This window comes from Pleurodeles waltl, chromosome 7 (assembly GCF_031143425.1).
Source record: "Pleurodeles waltl isolate 20211129_DDA chromosome 7, aPleWal1.hap1.20221129, whole genome shotgun sequence".
NCBI lineage: Eukaryota > Metazoa > Chordata > Amphibia > Caudata > Salamandridae > Pleurodeles > Pleurodeles waltl.
This window is the reverse complement of record NC_090446.1, coordinates 109,014,990-109,035,548: the sequence shown is the minus strand read 5'-3', so window position 1 is coordinate 109,035,548 and position 20,559 is coordinate 109,014,990. Positions and strand designations below refer to the sequence as shown.

General features: G+C 48.5%; 1 protein-coding gene across 3 annotated transcripts in view; it reads right to left on the bottom strand.

The window, feature by feature from the left end:
* ARFGAP1 (ARF GTPase activating protein 1) overlaps positions 1 to 17,785 on the bottom strand; it is a 181,541-nt gene extending 163,756 nt beyond the window's left edge. For 2 of the 3 annotated variants that reach the window (XM_069243193.1, XM_069243195.1), the window contains exon 1: positions 17,630 to 17,785. The gene's annotated coding sequence lies outside the window, so the exon portion shown is untranslated. The remainder of the gene's footprint in view (positions 1 to 17,629) is intronic. The other variant, XM_069243194.1, reaches the window with a different exon arrangement.
* Between the last annotated feature and the right edge of the window lie 2,774 nt (positions 17,786 to 20,559).

Sequence of the window (20,559 nt, the reverse complement as noted above, 5' to 3'; positions counted from 1 at the left end):
ATCATAGTGAAACAAAAAGGCTGTAAGATCTCGGGGTTTTCCCCCTAAAATACAACATTTAAACGCCTTGTAAATAAATGGTACAAGTATTAAAAAATATACCAGGAAATATGAAAGAGCATTTTTTTTGTAAATTAGAAGTGTAATGCAAACAAAGATTTAAACAGGGGCAAAACAAAATCAGAACATTTTACTTGGTGATATGCAAATGACAAATATTTGCAGAAACTATCATTAAAACCACATCAGTGGGAAATGCTGTGGCTATTTCAACGGAAAATCTGCTAATTGCAAATAAGTGTGCTACCACTTCATGCTTCAGGTATGTATTTATTACGATGATGTGGTTAATGAACCAACGGGAAAGTCAGCGGTCATATGTATCCCATATGTGGCAAGATTTGTGCTATATATGGAGCAAGCGTTTAGTCTATTAAATCAAACAAGGGTGCATTTTGTACAGCAGACGTGCTGAACTCCCATATTTGAAGGTGCTCTCATATGTGATTAAGAAAATGGTGGCTCAGTGAATTAAAATATTTGCCCAGGATCACATAATCTGAAACCAATTTATGGGTCAAGAACATTATAGTTAGGGGGAATAGATTATTTAAGTCACTAGACCTACAGGTCCAGCAACATTTTAAAGATTTTTCAAGGCCTGAACATTAAACATTTACATGTCATATATTTAAGTTCCATCTACTAACGGGCAATAGGACTCACTTAGGAGTTATAAACAGCTAAGACCACAGCACTCAAAGCACAAATATTTACAAATACAATATCGAAGTCTGATGATCAAAGTCAGTCTATGAATAGTACAGTAATCTTTGGGTTCCAGAAATTCTCGTAGCCAGTAATTACTAGCTACGAGAATTTCGTGCACCAGGTAGGTGCTTGTAAAACCGCTCCGCAGGACTTACCGTGGTCTTGCAACTTCTCTATTTTTGACGACCCTTTCTATTCCACACTTGTGATATATACCAAAGGTTACGATCTATTTGAAGTATTCATACATCAAACTTCCTCATTCTCTAAACTTGAACACAGTTGATTTTTCTATGTTCCCGTTACAGTTCTCTCACATTATAAATCTAGTCAGACATGGATATAGTTTGTCAACATCTTAGCCTTGAAAACGTCACTATGTGACAAAACACGTGTTGGCTGTGTATGAATATATGTATGATCTAAGGCTATTACTGTACACTGCCTATGACCGATCAGACTATACGGAGCAATTGTTGATCCAAATAAACACCTTACTGGAACACAATGAAGATGACTGTACTATTCATAGACGGACTTTGATATTGTGTTTGTAAATATTTGTGCTTTGAGTGCTGTGGTCTTAGCTGTTTATATGTGTATTTTTATAAATACATAAAACACTTTGCCTTTGCATAGTATGGAAATTGCTCATCGAGCACCACTTTTATTAGACTTATTCGTATGAAAAATTGGACACATCTAGGAGGTGCATCTCTCTACCGTTACTACCTTCCACATATTTTTATACATCACTTAGGGTTTATTTCAATTAAGCGTTTTAGGTTAGTCAAAAGGAGTTATTATGACAGTTCAATTTAAAACCTGCATAGTCAGGCTGCTGGTGGCTGACCTGCAGTCATGTCTACATTGTCAATGTAGAGGACAAAACAATGTGGGCTGAAGTCCACTTCTGACAGATTGCAAGCCCTACGTGCTCCTCAGAACCATCTACTAGAAACTTTAAATAAACCAGTGAGGTGTATAGCTATTTCTCCAGGTTGAAAGGAAGAGCATAAGCAATGCACTACTAGTTAGCATAGGGTAAATTGCACAGGGCTCTAGAGTCACCAAAAATAAAGATTAGCAGAAATGAGAAAATACATTTTGAGTGACCTAGCAGAAAGGGGAAATTTCCACCAGTAAGCCTTTTGTCAAGGAAACTGGTGCTTCTGTTAATACAATATGAGCTATGTTTTTATGAAGAAATTAGAAATTCCCACTTACCAACAATAAAAGTAGCAAAAACAAATTGATAAGTCAGTGAAAAATAATTGAAAGCGATGAAAGAGGCCTTCAAGTAATTGAGATGATTTCTGTTTGAAGCACTGAATCAATATACTGTAAAAACAGATCATAGAAACAGAGGTATCACAACAAGCCAGATGCTGAAACTGTTGTCAATTAAATTATTCATCTCAAAAGTGTCACTTTCATGCAACAGACATTTCTGGTCCCCTAAAAATGTGACTGCCTGCCTATGCAGAATGCATCCGAACAGAGAAGACAGTCTCCAGAAGAGAGATTACCATTAATTATTTATTTTATTACTCTTGTTCAGGAAAGCACACAATAGCTGAACAAATATAGTATAGGCCAAGGCAAAGGACGACATTCAAAGAGTGGAAAAAATAATTTGTGTTGATAAGACACTTTTTGTACCCATTAGGAAACTTTACTGAGTTATTTTGCAAGTTATGCATGATTACTTATTAGTAATTTATTGTACTCACAAGGTAACCAAAGATCTCATTTCATGTCAGTTTTGCCAGCCCTCAGCTCATCAAAATAAGAAAAACTATGGGGGTCATTCTGACCTCGGCGGTAAAAGGCCCTTACCGCCGGTCAGAGGTCCGCCATTCAACCGCCGCGGCCGCGGTAAACCGCCACGGTCATTCTGACCCACAACTGTGAATCCGCCAAAAATCCGACATCCAAGGAAGGCCGCCCCATCAGCGGGCCGCGGAAAACTGGAGATGACCAAACCTCCACCGTCACGCCAACACAAACACGCCCATGCCATTCTGACCCACGAATCCACGCGGCGGTCTTTCAACCGCGGTATTCCATTGGCGGTACACACCGCCGCGCTCAAAATACACACACCTTTACAAAACACAGCCACATTGGACAATTCGAAATACACACACCTGATACACATACACACACCACTCCCACACACCCATTGCAATATAAAACACACACACCCACATCACCCACAAACCCCCACTAGTTGGAAATCGGAGCGAAGGCGAGAGCGAGAGAGATAGAGAGAGCGAGCACAGCAATAGAAAACCCCAACACACACAGGAACCCAACTTCATCACCCACACCACATCCACGCACACATCACCACATATCACCACGCACATCACCACAAACACCACCCCACACCTCATCCACACCACCCCATGGCACCCCAAAGACACCCAAGGTTTTCGGACCAAGAACTCCGGGTCATGGTGGAGGAAATCATGAGGGTTGAGCCCCAGCTCTTCGGCACACAGGTGCAGCACACCACCATAGCAAGGAAGGCTGAGCTATGGCAAAGGATCGTAGACAGGGTCAACGCTGTGGGACAGCATCCCAGAAATCGGGAAGATATCCGAAAGCGATGGAACGACCTACGGGGGAAGGTGCGCTCGATGATCTCCAGGCACAACATCGCTGTGCAGAAGACTGGCGGCGGACCCCCACCCACTCCACCCCAATTCACAGCATGGGAGCAAGAGGTGGTAAACATCCTGCATCCTGATGGCCTCGCTGGAATACACGGAGGAATGGACTCTGGTAAGTCGAATCTCAACTACTTCACCCCCCCCCACCCCCCAACCACCAGCATGCCAACCCCCCCCCCTCACCCCCAATCTCAACCCCCCAGCACACAACCTCCCTGCCAATGTCTCACCAGCACAACCCACCCTAAACAACACCAACCCCTGAATGCCAACACAAACCATAGACAGCCACCACCAAAGCATGACCATTGTACATACCCATACACCCTCCCCCCCCCCCCAAACCCTCACAACACCTCCCACAAGGGAATGCCAGCACTGGGGGACAAGGGCACTCAAAATGCACGCCATGGCACACACAGAAACAATAACCATACTCCTTTACCCCTGCAGGGCCCAAACGCCAACACACCGCCACGGAGGGTCCAGATTTGTCCATCCCACCCCCAGAACAGGCCCCCAGCTAGGACAGCAGCTCTGTCGACCTAGAACCCGACGACCAGCCCGGACCATCGGGGACCTCTGGACAGTCGGTTCCCCACACACAGACACAGGCCACAGCAGACCCAAACCCCTCTGGGAATAACAGCACAGCTCCCACCCAGCGGGCCCATGCCTCTGTCTCGCGGACGCGTCAATCAGCGGTGTGTCCGCCACTACAGGGCACCCAGGCTGACCCAACACCCCAACAACAACAGGGACCTGGGGGCAGTGGTAGTGGGCACACCGTCCAGGGGACAGAGGCCCGGGGAAACAGGGCAACTGGGAGGGCTGCTGTGCGACAAGGGGGGGGGGGGGGGGGGGAGGACAGGCCCAGGGAACCGACTCTCCAAGAGGCCCTCACCACCATCATGGGAGGATACCATCACTCCCAGGAGACGATGGCGACGGTACTGGCCAGGTTCACCGAGATCCAGGCACAGCAGGAGGAACGGTACATGGGGTTCAGCAATGAACTCAGGAACATCGCTACCGCTATGGGGACCATAGTCCAGGCCCTCAACCGTATAGAAACAACATTGCGGGACCATGTGGCACCACAAAGGGCCCCTGTCACTAGCCAGGAACAGCCTACCACCTCCGCCGGCGCTAGTGGTCAGGAGGCCCCCACAGAACGACGGGCCACCAGAACCCCACCTCCTGCTGAAGAACAACCACCCCGCAAGAGGAACCTGAGATCTCAAAGGAAGACAGAGTAGGATGCCAAGACCCCCGCCAGCCTAATATCCCCCCGGATGTCATTCCACTGTCCCACAGTGTCACCCTGTCCAACCTTGAACTGCCCCTGCTCCATCCTTCCACAGGCATATGGACAATGCACCTGTGAGACCGAGAACTGGACTCTGCCATGGACATAACTCCACCCTCACCCATCACCGTTTTAATATCATGTACCAATATCTAGCACTAAAAATAAATCACTCATTGCACTGAAATCATTCTGGAGTCAGCCTGTATTATTGACAAATGTATAACACATTACTTATCAATAATGTTCTGTAATTTATGTGATGACAACATACCGATGTCAATAAGCATTAGTCCATGGGCTAACCAACCCGAAGTCACGCAGTGGGTCATACAGCACTGAAAAGGGAAGGGAAAATCAAACATCAGTTTAAAAGAACTGGGGGGGGAAATACACAAAGTAAAGATGCAGGGGGCTTTCTGTAAATGTTAAATGGCGTGGCTGATTCCTACCTGTGTGCTACTGAAAATACTGTTGGATAACTCTGTCCCTGTTGTCTGGGTCGTCCTCTTCGTCTTCCTCCTCTTCACTCTCCGCAGGCTCCACAGCTGCTTCAACACCACCATCTGGACCATCCTCCTGCAGGAAAGGCACCTGACGTCGCAATGCCAGATTGTGAAGCATACAGCAGGCCACGATTATCTGGCACACCTTCTTTGGTGAGTACATCAGGGATCCCCCTGTCATATGCAGGCACCTAAACCTGGCCTTCAGGAGGCCAAAGGTTCTTTCAATGATCCTCCTAGTTCGCCCATGGGCCTCATTGTACCGTTCCTCTGCCCTGGTCCGGGGATTCCTCACTGGGGTCAATAGCCAAGGCAGGTTGGGGTAACCAGAGTCACCAATTAGCCACACACGTTGTCTCTGTAGCTGTTCCATCACATAAGGGATGCTGCTATTTCGCATCACATACGCGTCATGCACTGACCCAGGGAACATGGCATTCACATGGGAGATGTACTGGTCAGCCAAACAGACCACCTGGACGTTCATAGAATGGTAACTTTTCCTGTTTCTGTACACCTGCTCATCGTCTTTTGGGGGTACTAAAGCCACATGGGTCCCATCAATGGCACCAATTATGTTGGGGATATGTCCAAGGGCATAAAAATCACCCTTCACAGTGGCCAAATCAACCTCCTCAGGGAATACAATGTAGCGCCGCATGTGTTTCGTCAGGGCAGATAACACTCTAGACAAGATTTTTGAAAACATAGGCTGAGACATTCCAGATGACATGGCCACTGTTGTCTGGAATGACCCACTTGCCAAAAAATGGAGGACTGACAGAACCTGCACTAGAGGGGGGAAACCTGTGAGTTGGCGGATGGGGGACATCAGGGCTGGCTCCAGCTGCGCACACAGTTCATGTATAGTGGCACGGTCAAGTCTGTAGCGTAGTATTATATGGCGTTCTTCCATTGTCGACAGGTCCACCAGCGGTCGGTACACGCGAGGATTCATCCTTCTCATCGCAAGTCCCAGCGGACAGTGCCTAGGACGGACAACATGGAGCACAGAGTCAAGCAACCCACAGGTACGTAACCACAGCTTGCACAGTAATTGACTCGAAATGCAGTGAAAGGCTTGTATGAGTGGCAATGCAAGGCCTAGGCCTCTGTGACGCAGTTGAAATTATGCCATGTGGGCCCTTGGAATGGCGGCTGCCTGACCTGTGAAGTGGGACAATGGGATGTGAGGTCACTGCGCTAGCGTGGCACACCGTGGCGGTAGGCGGTCGAAGACCGCTATACGAAGGCGCATTGGTTAACATTGAACCCTATGGGTTTCATGAGCCAATGACGATGTGCGCCGGCGGTCGCGGTACGCACCGCCGCGGGCGTGACCGCCATTTTCTATCTCCTTAATCACTTGAGACCTGATCATCCACAGGAGAGGACCTATACTGCAAGTGCTGCTGTGACCTCGGTCTGGAAGATACAATGGCTGCTGCGACTGGGGAAAGGGCCCCTGCCTTCACTTCTGAAGAGTTGGAGAAACTTGTGGATGGGGTCCTCCCCCAGTACACGCTACTCTACGGTCCTCCAGACCAACAGGTAAGTACACTGAGTGCACATTGAATGGGTTATGCCTGTGTGGAGTGGGGTGGATGTAAGTTGGTGGGGTGGGGAGAAAATGAGGAGTGCAAGGCACGGCAGATGAGAGAATGTGCCACATGGCAAGGTTGGGGAGGGGGGGGGATTCACATCTAACAAGCAGAAAAATAAAGTTTTTTCTTTCCCACCCTGTACATGTCAAACAGGTCAGCGCCCTTCAGAAAATCGACATTTGGCGTGCCATCGCCAAGGAAGTCCGGGCCCTGGGGGTCTACACCAGACGGGGCACCCACTGCCGCAAGAGGTGGGAGGACATCTGCCGCGGAACCAGAAAGACCGCAGAGTCACTGCTGGGGATGGCCTCCCGACCTAGGAGGGGTGCCAGTCGTACCCTGACCCCCCTGATGTCCCAGATCCTGGCGGTGGCCTACCCTGATTTGGATGGGCGCTTGAGGACATCACAGCAGACACAAGGGGGTGAGTATCTGCACATTCTGCTATCTTTACGCGCAGTTGAGGCGTCTGGGTGGGGGAGGAGGGCTGTGGGTGACAGTAGGCCAGGGCGCTTTCTGTAGTGTAGTCCCCTCCATTAGACATGGCCCTGTGCCCCCGCCCCCCACCTCTGTAGGGTGCCAAGTACAGCTAACCATGGTCCTGCATCACACATGTGCACGTTTGTTGTCCCTAGACCTGTTGGCCGAGTCAGAAATACTGAGTAGTGTACCCCGATTGCGCGGCTTAGTGCATGAGGCACCTGTGTCTGTCCTCTCCGCCAACGGTGTTGACATGGCATGCACTCAACCTGTTTTCATTTCTCCCCCCACCCTTTTTCTATCTCTTCATGTGCATGTGTGCATTAGCATCATCAGGCGGAGGAGATTTGGCATCGGAGCACGAGGGAGCTGCAAGTCACAAGGCCCCGGTGGGCACTGGAACATACACCGAGGGCACCAGTGATCCGGAGGGCGAGGGGAGCACCACCACGGGGACCGGTGAAGACACCAGCGACACGGACACGTCCTCGGTTGGGAGCTCCCTAGCGGTGGCGGCAACATCCGGGCCCCCTGCCTCTACAGGTACAGCCGCCACCCAGCGCACCAGCACCGCCCTCCCAGCAGCCCCTCAGCCTTCGCTCCATGCCCGCTCGCCCAGGAAGGCGGGCGTCTCCTTCGCCCCAGGCACCTCAGCCCCTGCACCTGTCACCCCTGCTGCCCTCAGTGAGGAGGTCATTGACCTCCTTCAGACCATCATTGTTGGGCAGACTACCCTTTTGAATGCCATCCAGGGGGTAGAAAGGGAGGTGCATCGGAGCAATGCCTACCTGGAGGGCATTCATTCGGGTCAGGCTGCCCATCAACGATCGTTCAATGCTCTGGCCTCAGCACTGACGGCAGCCATTGTCCCTGTTTCCAGCCTCCTTCTTCTAACTGCCTCCACCCTTTCTCTGTCTCTTGTTCCTCAGCCTATCCCATCCACACCATCAGACCAGCCTGCACACACCTCAACACCCAAGAGCAGCTCATCCAGACACAAGCACCACAGATCCCACAAACACTCACCCAAGCAACACCCAGATGCAGACATTCCAACAGTCACTACCACCTCTGTGTCCCCCTCCTCCTCGTCTCCCTCCTCCCTCCCTGTGACGTCTACACTCACACATGCATGCACACCACCATCAGCCAGTGCTTCCATCACCAGCACACCCTCCAGTCCAGTCCGCACACGTGCAGTCACCACCCCCACTGCCATTTACACGTCCCCTGTGTCCTCTCCCACTGTGTCTGTCACCCCCTCTTCCAAGACACATAAACGCAGGCAGACACCCAAACAACAGCCAACCACCTCACGACAGCCTACGTCTCAGTCACCTGCACCCAAAGACAGCACACCTGACTCTCCTACAACCACATCCTCTTCCTCCACTTCCATCACCACTACTCCTACCCTTTACCTTGGTCCTAAGAAATATTACCTCTCTAATCTTAACCTCTTTCCCTCCCCTGACCCACCCCCTCCATCTGCTAAGAGTCCCAAGAGCACCTCAGCCACCACCAGCCCTGCTTCGAGTGTCACAGTGGTGCATGGGTTCTGGAGTCCACCCTTTGGCGGCAGTGACACTTCACTCAGCAGCAAGGACACATCCAGCCCCCCCCCCAGGCAAGAGGACCCGGAAACTAAAGGGCCGCCGTGAGAGGACCGACACGGCTGCCCCCAAGGAGCTCACTTCGGCCACTTCACCTGCCACAACAGCCAGGGGAGGGAAGGGCCCGAGGGCCCCATCTAAGGAGCGAAAGGGCAGCAGGGCGGAGAGGTCAGCCAGCAGGAGCGCGGAGCAGGAGGGCCCCACAAGCCCCATCCCAGCTGCAAGGGACGAGAACAAAGGGCCCAGGACTCCGTCCCCGAAGGGGCCTGCCACTGCACGGTCGGAGGGCGAGTGAGCAGGGAGTCCAGGCCAGGTCTGGCTCCCTAGACTTACTGGAAGAGCACCGCTGAAGAGGGCCCCGCCGTGCAGAAGAGCACCGCTGAAGAGGGCCCCGCCGTGCAGACAGTCACCGCTGAAGAGGGCCCCGCCGTGAAGACAGTCACCGCTGAAGAGGGCCCCGCCGCGCAGAAGAGCACCGCTGAACAGGGCCCCGCCGCGCAGAAGAGCACCGCTGAACAGGGCCCCGCCGCGCAGAAGAGCACCGCTGAACAGGGCCCCGCCGCGCAGAAGAGCACCGCTGAACAGGGCCCCGCCGCGCAGAAGAGCACCGCTGAACAGGGCCCCGCCGCGCAGAAGAGCACCGCTGAACAGGGCCCCGCCGTGAAGACAGTCACCGCTGAACAGGGCCCCGTCGTGAAGACAGTCACCGCTGAACAGGGCCCCGTCGTGAAGACAGTCACCGCTGAACAGGGCCCCGCCGTGCAGAAGAGCACCGCTGAACAGGGCCCCGCCGTGCAGAAGAGCACCGCTGAACAGGGCCCCGCCGTGCAGAAGAGCACCGCTGAACAGGGCCCCGCCGTGCAGAAGAGCACCGCTGAACAGGGCCCCGCCGTGCAGAAGAGCACCGCTGAACAGGGCCCCGCCGTGCAGAAGAGCACCGCTGAACAGGGCCCCGCCGTGCAGAAGAGCACCGCTCCGCTGGGACCCACCGTCTCAAGCACGGCTCCGCTGGGACCCGCCGTCTCAAGCACCGCTCCGCTGGGCCCCGCCGTCTCAAGCACCGCTCCGCTGGGCCCCGCCGTCTCAAGCACCGCTCCGCTGGGCCCCGCCGTCTCAAGCACCGCTCCGCTGGGCCCCGCCGTCTCAAGCACCGCTCCGCTGGGCCCCGCCGTCTCAAGCACCGCTCCGCTGGGCCCTTCCTGTCAAGCACCGCTCCGCTGGGCCCCGCCGTCTCAAGCACCGCTCCGCTGGGCCCCACCGTCTCAAGCACCGCTCCGCTGGGCCCCACCGTCTCAAGCACCGCTCCGCTGGGCCCCACCGTCTCAAGCACTGCTGCGCTGGGCCCCACCGTCTCAAGCACCGCTCCGCTGGGCCCCACCGTCTCAAGCACCGCTCCGCTGGGCCCCACCGTCTCAAGCACCGCTCCGCTGGGCCCCACCGTCTCAAGCACCGCTCCGCTGGGCCCTTCCTGTCAAGCACCGCTCCGCTGGGCCCTTCCTGTCAAGCACCGCTCCGCTGGGCCCCGCCGTCTCAAGCACCGCTCCGCTGGGCCCCGCCGTCTCAAGCACCGCTCCGCTGGGCCCCGCCGTCTCAAGCACCGCTCCGCTGGGCCCCGCCGTCTCAAGCACCGCTCCGCTGGGCCCCGCCGTCTCAAGCACCGCTCCGCTGGGCCCCGCCGTCTCAAGCACCGCTCCGCTGGGCCCCGCCGTCTCAAGCACCGCTCCGCTGGGCCCCGCCGTCTCAAGCACCGCTCCGCTGGGCCCCGCCGTCTCAAGCACCGCCCCGCTGGGCCCCGCCGTCTCAAGCACCGCCCCGCTGGGCCCCGCCGTCTCAAGCACCGCCCCGCTGGGCCCCGCCGTCTCAAGCACCGCCCCGCTGGGCCCCGCCGTCTCAAGCACCGCCCCGCTGGGCCCCGCCGTCTCAAGCACCGCCCCGCTGGGCCCCGCCGGGCCCCGCCGTCTCAAGCACCGCCCCGCTGGGCCCCACCGTCTCAAGCACCGCTCCGCTGGGCCCTTCATGCAAGCACTGTTCACGGTTCACTGTGCACACCATGCATCCTCCTTGATCTGGCGTCGTGGACTCATGTGGCTGTGGTGCCCCCCCCCCCCTTCCCTTCCCCCTGAGGTGCCTGTAGTTTTGTCATCAGATGCCCCTGCAGTGTTCTCTCCAAAGGACTCAGGTCTCCTGTGTGGGCTTTGCCCTTGTGTCGCAAAACTTTGGCCCACGGACAAATCGAAATTCGTAACATTTGCTAGGCTAATTGCTTCGGTTATCCACTGCTGTGTATATGGACTTTTTGAAATGTAAATATTTTTGATAGTTGACCAATACTTCTCAGAGCCTATTTTGTACATAAACTTTTATTCCCAAATTGATTATGTAATTGCATTTTTTATGGGGGTTTGGGTGGTGTCACTGTGACTTGTTGCTCTGCATTGGTGTGTACATATTGGGGGATGGGGGCGTCGCATATGTGTGTGCCCGTAACATTTTCTCGTCCCCCCTCCCCTGTGTCGTAGGTGCGGTACTCACCGTTGTCGTCTGCGCCGGCGTTCGTACTCGTGGTAGATGAGCAGGTAGACGTGAGCAGGTAGGATGTTTAATTCCGGTTCCATGCTGTCCTCCGTCCTCGTGGAGTGCGTAGAGGTGAGCGTTTTCCCGTTCGTAGTCTGTTTCCGCCGTGTTTTAATCGGCGGTGCTCCCGCCCCGGAAAAGGTGGCGGATTGGTGAGTTGTGATAGGGTGGGCGGTACATTGTCTGCCGCCTGCCTGTTGGCGGTGACCGCCGCGCTGTTTGTCTGTCCCGCCGTGGCGGTCAGAGTGTTAAAGTGGCGGGCTGTGTTGGCGGTTCCCGCCGGGGTCAGAATTCCATTTTTTGGACCGCCAGCCTGTTTGCGGGTTGGCCGCCGCTTTATCACCGACCGCCAGGGTTAGAATCACCCCCTATGTGCCTTATGTACAAAGAATGCACTGGTTAAAAGTGGTTGCAAGGGTAAGCAGATCACCATATCTGCAAATATTTTTATAAATATATATATTTTAAAGCTATCTTATTAAAAAAAAAAAAAAAACAGAACAAAAAAAAAATCCTTTTCTTATTTTTTTTTTTTATTATTTTTTTTTTTTAAAGAGTTCCAAATTCCTTAAAGGAAAACAAAAAACTTTTAAACATACACAAATTAAAAGTTTCACAAACTTTTTTAAAGATCAGCACTGGGGCCATGGACCACTGCCTACATTAAAAAAAAAATACACTTGTCAACATTCAGAAAGCAGAAGAGATTCCTTCTGGGGACATTCCCATATGCATCTGGGTTGCCATCTTCTTTGAGGTGTTGGCAACCCATTACTGGAAAATGCAATTTCGATGCTGTAAACATGTCTCTCCTCAATTTGCAATTTGGTAACATGTTACTGATTTGCAATTTGTTTTTTGTACACACTCAAAAGCAATTTTGTGATTACAAAGGCTCCAATCTTCTGAATCTGAGCCACTGCAAGTGAAAATTAACTTTGTACATAAGCCTCACTGTTTTTTTATGTGGAGTATCCTTATAGGACAGCGAAACTCCGTTCAAATACGGTCTTCTTCATTCTTCCGAGCTGCCTTGATAGCCAGTGGAATACATGTCTACAGATTTCTTTGTTGACTGCCAAGATCAGAAAGATGTACTACAAACACGGGTACTGTGAATTAATTAACAAATATGGCTCCCTTATCTCCTTCCCTGAAGATACCATCCGCAGGTCAAATGGCAACTGCTTTGTTTTCTAGAATAGTTCTACACCATGGTTTCAGACTGAGGAGCCAAGTTCCGGACTCAGCTGTGTAATAATGTCAGTATTTAAAGGGCTTTCAGGACTCCAAAAAATCCACTCCACCACTCGCATTGGTGAGTCTTATTTGATCAGGTTGAGCTTTTTTTTCATACTTACTTGTCCTATCTGGTGAGTTGCCACTGAACAGGTATTCTGTTCAGTTGAAAAGTGGAGGGGCAACAAAGATGCCTTTTAATCGTGTTCTTATGTCACATTTGCTCTGTGTTCAAAAGTCAGTTTTTCTTACAATTAATTTTCCTTCTGACTGCAGAGTTCCAGGACTTTGTAAGGTGAACTGTGTGACCTGCTGCTTAGAATGTAAAATAAAAGGCTATAGGGTGTCATGTTTTTACTAACACACATTTAAATGACTAGGCCAACTGTGCAAACATTTCAAAATATATTTCACTAGTTGTGAAAGCCCTTTTTTATATTTCTGTGTAGTGAAAAAATAGTTTAATAGGACGAAAACATATCAGAATACTTTATATGTTGATGTACAATGGATAGGTTTTCTGAAACCCAATTTTTACAGATTGTTAATACACTATAAAGTTTTATCAGTAAAGCTGCAAGTTACTGGAGAGGTTTTTGGACATTTCTTGGAAAGTTACTGTGTGTAGATGACATTATGTTACCACATCATGGTTTAGTAATATATTTATTAAAATGGAGTGTTAAAACAAACTGAAAAACACTTCTGCCTTGATGCCAATGTTGTTAGTAAAGTAAAAGAAGTCCTGGGTTATGTGGACTAGATTCTTGTGATGCATGCAGCAAACTTTAGTCTACTTAATCAAACAAAAGCGGTTTGTTTGTACAGCAGAAATGATGAGCTCACATATTTGAAGGTGCAATCATATGTGAGAATTAAGAAAACGGGGACTCTGTAAACTATTTGCATAGGATCACACAATTTGAGACCCGTTTACAGGTTAAGTACATTACAGTTAGGTCGAGTAGATTATTTAAGTTACTCAACCTATAGGTCTAGCAACATTTTTATAGCCCCGGCTTTGTCAAGTCACTCACTGTCAGGCGGTCAAACTGAGCATCTCAACAAAACATAAGAAGAACACTTATGTTGCGTTGTTAATTCCACTAAGTGGAAAGCTTTATTACCAGCCACTGAATCGGAGTATAACTGTGTATTTTCCCACAGGCTAGCTACTGTCCATATTCGCTAAGCAGGTCTATCATCCTTGTATATGTCCTTACACTCCAACTACAGACATAACAGTTTCAGGCTTTGAAAGAGACTAAAATGAAACCATTTTCCAATTTAAATATTAGTCAGGACGTAAAAACCATACACCCAAACAGGCACAGAAGACAGGTACTATAGTATGATACAGGAGATAGGTTAAGGTTCTCCTCCATATATTTACCATTTAAGATTTGTATGTTTAAGTTATTCCATTCTTCTATGGTTCTTTCATGGTATCTCAAATCATACACCTAGTTATTATTTATCTTCAGTTACCTTCCACATTGTAAATTCATCCTTCTTTTCATGCATAGGTGTTAAAACTCATACATCCACCTTACCTGAAATAGGCATTTTGTCCAACTGAACCGATACCTGTAGATGGTCATGAAGAGTTCATTGCTAAAGAAATTAGTGATTCTCACTCATATTTCAATGGAAAAGTCCAGCATTTCATAGATTTGGAAGGATATTAGGTCTTAGGAGCCAACTTCCTCTAGAGATGTTTTGCACCTTTTGAAGAAACTATTTTCAACGTCCTGATAAACTAGATCTTTTCTGGGGCATGGCCAAACAGCCAAGACATTGGAAATACATTAGCATGATTGTCCTGCAACAGCCAACACATTTACCATAATCAGTAATTTTCAGCGATTTAGAATCTCCTGCTGTCACTGCAATTGACATGCTGAGTCTCCGAAGAAGCTCTAGGGTTGGATTTGTTGTGCAGAAACTAAATCATTAATGAGACGTCTGACTGGTCGTTGAAGGGGAACAAAGTGGCCGGCAGAGGGAAAGTACAGCAGATGTGACCTAGTTGGCCGCGAGGTGCCTAAAGCAAGAAGAGGAAAGAATACAGGTCATTGGTTTCTGGTAATTCGGGGTTTCCCCGAGAGAAGACAGGTGCCACTGGGTCTACGGAGGGTGCATTGGGCCCAAAACTGGTATGACTTGTTTGACACAAGGCAGCGGTGTATATTGATTGCAGGGGGAACCACTGACTGAGGTGAGCTTGGCAGGTGGGGCCATCTGATATCCCTGTGCAGCTGAGTGGAGCCAAGGCACCCTGGAGGTGCTGGTATAGCAGAGAAGCATAAAAAGAGGACGCGCCACCCAGGATATGAACTTGGCTGCAGACATCACGCAACGCAGTGCCTGACTGAGAAGGAAGTGGTGAAAGATGACTGCTGGAAGCCATATAAATCCACAGACAGAGCTGCATGTAATGACTGCTGGATCTCAGTTAGCCCTGAAGTGCAGCGCGAAAGAGAGTCCCCTGATTAAAAAAGGACCATTCGTCTGGGTGGACGGCACAAAGCAAGTGGCCCAAAATGACTGGGATGAGTGGACGGGTGGGTCTGCTGACCAGAGACAAAGTGCCTGCAAACAAGCTGTACCAAAACATTACAATACCTTTAACTTTTTCCCCATCTACGGATGGCACAATAGATCATCTACCTCCTCGCAAAGTAAGACTTGAACTTGATGTATTTCTCCTGGGTAATACTGCACCACCCAACTACAGTGACGTAAGACGAATAATGTTCCAGGATTTACTACACCACTGTAAATGAGCTAAGTACTTGAATTGCCTGGTCAACCAAAAAAATATAATGCACATTTTTAGATTTTGCGTAGGTAAAATCCTTTCTTCAGGTGTAGTTTGATTGCTTAAGAAATTATCAAACGCTGCATTTGCAATGTTTACAATAGCGTGTATTAATTTACATGAACGAAGTCACGTCTAAATTTAGGAACTCGTCATTGGTGACAATAAAATACTTTGCCTATGCATACGTTTAATGACATCTCACTGAAGCAATAATTATTTTCAGTCGAGGTACGCATTAAATTGGTTTACAATTACATGTTTCAGGTAAACTACTAAAATGTAACATTATACCACAAACATGCGTATTTTCGTCATCCACTGCAGTCTTGCCATGTAATCACCTTAACAACAGGAGTTTTTGAGGTAAGGTAAGATCTTTATTTTTGTTTAGACACGTCTATAAAACAATGAACCCACATTCACGATATAAAACCCCATACCCCATCCCAACCACCCGCTCCCAAAACCTACATACAATCATATGAACGACCTACTAGCTCCCCTACACCTAACCACAAAATAAACGATACAGCATAATCTCACATATTATCCAATTCATCACTTCAACACTCCTCCTACAGCATCTAACATGGAGTTCACCCAGCAGTAACCAACATTAATTTCAACAATATTTCTAGCCCAATCCTACTTTTAAGAATTTTGCCAACGCACAGTCCACATCTAAAAACTCCATGTTTTCGATGAGTGCAAGTGCTTCATTGCAGCGACAAGTGATATATGTATATATATATTTAAGTGATTTTAAAAATCTGAAAGCGGATTCTATTTAAGTGCAAACTAATAAATGATGAACATTCAAATTTGTGGACTGTAATCCACAGGTGCAGTTAGTGTCAGAATCCAAAAATGTGTTTAACTCCTCCAGTTTTATAAATCGTAAATTCTGCGCCACACAAAATGTTAATAGCAGCACACGCAACTTGGGGGTCGGGAATGTAGATATATAGGGATACTTCCTTATGCTATCCCAGGACTGAGGGTTTTCTTGAAACATAAATCTGCTGCCCTGGATTCTCTTACAGAGGTGGGATGCCTCCATTACACTAAGTTTCCCCACCTTCAGTGTTACCGCGATTTTCATTATTCTGTTTCTAAATTGCGCAGCCCACTTTAGTTCACTTGTTGATAGGTCCCTAGCACAAAGGCTTGACATACACATTTTCATCATCTACCTTTTGGTGGACTTTACTTCTTACTGGCAAACCCCGCAATTCAATGTAACTCATCTCGCTGGGCGCAGTTTTGGGTCACTGGATCAATCCATTTGATACCATACCTCAGTAGACGCACTTTACTAGCCCTGCCCTTCAGTGCGTCTTAAATTATTACAGGTGCCTTCAAACTCATTAGACTAATACTTCAGTTCCTGGCTACTGCTTTTTCATGACATCCGAACCTCCCTATCTCTCTTCTCCAGGTTATATGCAAGTGCCCTCCTACACGGTTCAACTGTCCTGGTTGGCATCTTACATTCTGGGCAGCAGACTAACCAAGTCTGGCCAGATACAACACCTGTCCAATATACATGCCACTTAGAAATGGCAAATTCTTCGTGTCAGAGAGAACAAGAATAGAGAAAGAAAAATAGTCACCAAATCTGCCATCTATGTAAATTCTCATCTCAGCGCCTCCATCATGTCCCTAGCTTCTAGGCACCGGCGCCCTCTTCTTTATACCTTAGTCCTTCGCCACCATAGAGCCTCTGCGACCCCAAGCCTATTTTCTCCACCTCAGATCCCGTCCTCGGGATTTGCCATCCGATGGGTAACCCTAATACTGGTGTAGTCTCCGAAAAATGAGTACATACACTGCACTAAAAGAAACACACCGAAAGAGTGGGCAGGTTAAGGGCTACGCATCTCTTGACAACCCCCATCTTAGCAACCATCCTTCTACAGGGCCCCCACCACCAACCCCTCCATAGTCCTCCATGTCACTTATCACCCCCTATCATGGCCAGGTCCCCCGGCTCCCCGCTGGAGCTCTACCCGCCCTCGCCGCCCCCCTCACCTGCCGGGCCGGTCTGGTTCCGCTGGATATTGCCGGTGTTCTCTGCGGATCTTCAGACAGCGGCCATATTGCGCTACGTTGCAGCTCGCGAAGGATTGTGGGAGATGAAGGACGTAGACGTTAACCCGCGGCTCGCCGGAGACAGCGGGCGCGAGCCTGGACGTGGCGGGGGAGGGGATCACCGGAAGCGGCTGGAGGCACGGCGGAGCCTCGGGGTCGAGGGGAGGGGCGGACGCAGGGTCCTCTCTCGTTGAGGGCGGGGGAGGAGCGGATGGCAGGTCAAGATCCACCGACGAGTAAACGAATGTGCGGCCGGGGGAGGACGTATTGTGATTTGTGCTTTTACGGAACCGTAAGCCTGACAGCAGAAATAAACCACGCAGGGCCCACGATGTGTAATATTTGTTTGCGAAACGCGCAGTAAAGCTTTTATTGTATTTCAGTAGTTCTCAGGACGTGTACCTGCTCCGACCTGAAACTGTTCATTGCTACAAATTTGAACAAAAAGATACTTTTTAAAGAGTACTTTGAATAATTGTGACATCAAAAAAATACCTTATACAGACACTGACATGTAAGTAAAACCAATTAGCAAACTACTGTGACTGGTATATCAGAGGTTACATAAAATTAGCACCATAAAGTGGCGTCGTTTTCTCACTGTCCTACCCCTTGAAGGCACTTGAACCAGGTAGCGGAAGAACGTATAGTTAAAAAAAAAAAAGCAACAATAAATGTATTTTTTACTTCATACTTTTATTACAAAATGTATTTGTATAGGAGGCTATTCAATTTCGTAAATCCAAACATATAGGTCTACTGCAAGTAAATGCACTCGTACAATTTAAAGTAGCTTCACTACTTTTCACTATTCACCATATCCGAGTGTAGTTACTCAAAAGTGTAGACAGATTTTCCCATCCCCTGAAATAGAAAGTGGAGTCAGAAGAAACTTTAAAGACTAGTATTGGCTTTACAACTGCATTTGACGATCCGTACAATTAGCTGAAACCCCCGCAATCGGGTAGAGTTCTCCTTCCATTAAAAAAATAGGTAAAAGTTGTAAAGTTTTTTTTTTTTATTTAAATAACCCGATGGTGAAGCACGCCAGATTCATTGGGGGGGGGGGGTGGGGGGGAGAGAGAGTCTGTGCTTCCTATAAAGGACGCCTTTGCTGACATAAACTAGTGACCAGAATTTGGGGCAGTGGACAATCGTTACAAAACATTTGTGGACATTTATTGTAAGGGAGGACATGTGCTGGACCGAAATTCCTCTCACCTCCTCTCTGTTTCACCACTAAAATCCGCTGATGACTATGCTGACAGGAACTGCTAAACACTAGACCATATTTAAGAACTTCAGAATTAGCCAGTTTGTGATAGATGTAAGGGAACATAATGAAATGCACCAACTACTCACATGGGTAGAGTTATAGAGTTACCTGTGGGTTCAGAAAAAGAGAACGTTACTCCCATTTACTAGCAGTGTTAAATAAAGTAAGAAGAGTTGGATTTCTTCATTAACTGGTCCCATTATAGTCCACAGTTTTTATCCTCTTAGGTTCTTCAAATTGCATAGTTGTTTTGTTTAGTTAATTTAATTATAAAATGCACATCCGCTCAAAAGCATCATAATCTAAAGAGAAGTACTCACAAGACCAGAAGAAAGGAAGCAAAACACAGATAATTAACACAGGAATGCATTAACAGCTTTTCTGAATGCAGGGTGATTACACAGGCTGTGGATGCTTAAGAGGGGTTGTTCGAAATCCTAGGGCCCAAGTAACACAAGGAGTGACCCGTCATGTAAGAGAGAGTCTGAGCCTCAATATGTTTAGGAGCAGTAGCTTGTTAGAGCTTAAGGGTCGAGAAGTTTCAGTTCTGTAAAATCTCCCTTTTAGACAGGATTTTCAAGCTCATATTATATTCCCTGTGTATTTGGATTGCTCTTTGGCCTTCCTTTTCTTTCAACCTGTGTAGCAGTTTTTTGCATTATTTCATGTTGTTTGTGTGTTTGGTTCTGGGAACATTGTTGATAACAATATTTGTCTTGATCTGTTACTCAGATAAAGATATAGCCCTACTTAGTTGACAAATAATGGACATAAATGAATCAAAGACTGTACCCCGATTTTACGTTTCCCCCTCCCCCCCCACAGTACAGATGATAATTCCAGCTAGGGATAGATTCTGCGAGAACACAATAGTGGCTTTGCTTTTGATTCATACATTAACCTAATTTTTCTTCATCCAGCCCTTAATTTCAACCAAATGTGCAAAATGTGTGATTGAACGTTGATCTATAATATTTGGAATAATTATTTGAATCACAGTCTACAAAAAAATCTGAGTATCATCAACATAGTTTTGAAAACATGCTAAAACTTATGAAGAGGGAACATGTAAATGTTGACTAAAAGTTGGGACAGAGCCGATTACTCTGGGTCAACATATATGAGGGCAGCCAGGTGATCTTGGGAGATATCTTCTATAGTCTTCCCTGGCAGTGGAGGGTTTGGAGACCAGAACCCACCAGGGGGAAATCCAAAATCAATGAGGGGAGTTGGAGTAGCATGGAAGCAGGCTGCTGAAGCGGCTCTTAGGTAAGCCCCACTGATACTGCTCTGTAGCAAGTATACCAGCAGAAGAGAGTATAGGTAAGACTGAACCCCTCAGCCACACCAAACTGGTCTAACAACACTATGATTTTATGCCAGCCATGAAGATCCTGCACTTTTTTTCAGTAAAAGAAAAACCTTTAATAAGCCCAGTGTCTGTTCCATGAGGCTATAGACAGCCTTACTACATCATGTTCTACCACCCCTCACAGCTATCCAGATGCCTAACAGCAGCTGATATGATCCTGCTAGGCATCTGTCTGACTGGGTACTAGGCATTTGGGAGCTTTATCTCTGTATGGGGTGTTAC